We start from the raw sequence: 1899 nt of genomic DNA, 5'->3' as shown, positions 1-1899 counted from the left end.
TGCTGACAAGAGTCTTAACGTTTGTAGATTTTCTAAGCGTGTTCTGAGACTTTTGCGTTAATTGTAGCGCAAGTGTCTTAAAAAGGAGCGACGCATATTGTAGTAAAAATTCCTCGAAATCTCTAGAAAACTCGATTACAATAACGTATCTTTTAGTATGTGGGAGTATACGAGTATGCGCACCCACTCCCCCCCCCCTTTTTAGAGAGGGGGATAGCTGAACTCGTCTTTCGACGAGCTGCCTACGTACCTCTTTCGAGGATCAAGCCATCTCGTAGTTCTATTTTATGCCGCGAGCGTTTTTACTCGGCGATTGTTGCCGTGCTGACCGCCTTGATCGTGATGACCGTGGCCGGGTAAGCGTTATCTTCCAGATGTTCCGGTTGAGTCGTAGTGTCGGCTTCAGACTCGTGCTGAGTTTCGACACCCGAAGCGTTTGCGTCAGCAGACGATGTTAAATCGTCTTTTCTTGAGACGTTTTTGGTCAAAGATTTATCTATCTTCGTGCGTTTGCGATTTTCCATTGCAGAGGTCGTCATCTGCCTTCACTTGTGCTCCGCGAAGAAGCATAGTCGCGACTGTTTCTGACATCCCCAGATAGATGCGACTCCGTTTGGGGTCGGGAATTTGACACCCAGGTGGTACGTTGGCGGAACGGCTTGCATGGCGTTGAGCCATGGGGTTCCCATGATCACGTTGTAGATGGCAGGATGATCGACCACCGCGAATTCGACGATTTTCGTGATCTTCTTGGCCATGACTGGCAGCTGGATTGACCCGACGGTCATCGATACTTCGCCTGAAAAAACTGTGAGCGGTTTCGGCGTTGGACTTACTTCTCCGAGTTCGATGCTCATCCGATTGAGAGTGTCGCGGAAGATTACATTGACCGTGCTTCCCGTGTCAATGAGTACTCTTCCGACTTCCAGATCTCGTATGACGAGATCTATGACGAGCAGATCGCAGTGAGGTTGATCGATCCCGCCGGCTTCCTCCTTCGTGAAGGTGATTGAGCAATTCTGATCATCTCGGGTAGGAGACCATGTAGGCCAGTTTGCGCTCGACTCCGCCTTCCGTTGGTAAGCCTTGATGTCCGAAACCGTATCGCTGTAGAATTGCGATCCTCCAATGATCATGTTGACTCTGCGACGATTGTTATCGTTCCCCTTGTCATCTGGCCTTCTGCCGCGTTTATCCCCGGATTGGTTTCTTTGAGGAGATTGCGGGAGGATTTCTGTCCGGCTTCGGGGGGCGATCGGTCTCGAGGATGAGATCTTGCACGCTGGTCACTTCCGAGAGCTCTCCAGCTAGTAGCTTCGTGGCCAACCTTGCTCCCAAGACTTTGCAGTTAGTCGTGGAGTGTCTTCGAGACTGGTGGAACTCGCAGAAGGCATTTTCATCATATCCTTGATTGTGAGTCCACGTATTACCCGTGGTTCGGCCCTGGTCCGAGCCGATCGCGTAATTGTGCGCTCCTTGGAGATCTTCCCCCTCGTGATGGAAGTACTTGTCGTTACGAGGGTTCTTCGTCTTCATTTTTGGATCTACATCTTTTGAGGATGGTCTCGCCGACTTATGTTTTTGCGATAAGACTTTCGTTTCTTCCTCGATCATGATGTAGTCCGTCGCCTTGTGGAGGGCGTCCTGGATCGTCCGCGGTTTGTCGAGGGCTATCCATTTTCTGAATTTCGACTTGTACCAGAGCCCTTTCTGAGCGCATCAATGGCCACCTTGTCGCTTATCCCGCTGACCCTGGACATTACCAACTTGAATCGGCTGATGAACTCACGGAGGGGTTCGTCTTCCCTCTGGGACATACTCCAGAGATCGACATCGGAAGTTTCTCATTCTATGAACATAGTGTATTGCTTGAGAAATTCCGATGGGAGCTATCGGAAA

The sequence above is a fragment of the Brassica oleracea genome, chromosome C1, assembly GCF_000695525.1.
Source record: "Brassica oleracea var. oleracea cultivar TO1000 chromosome C1, BOL, whole genome shotgun sequence".
Taxonomy (NCBI): domain Eukaryota; kingdom Viridiplantae; phylum Streptophyta; class Magnoliopsida; order Brassicales; family Brassicaceae; genus Brassica; species Brassica oleracea.
The sequence above is the reverse complement of the archived record's forward strand: the minus strand, read 5'-3'. Positions refer to the sequence as shown.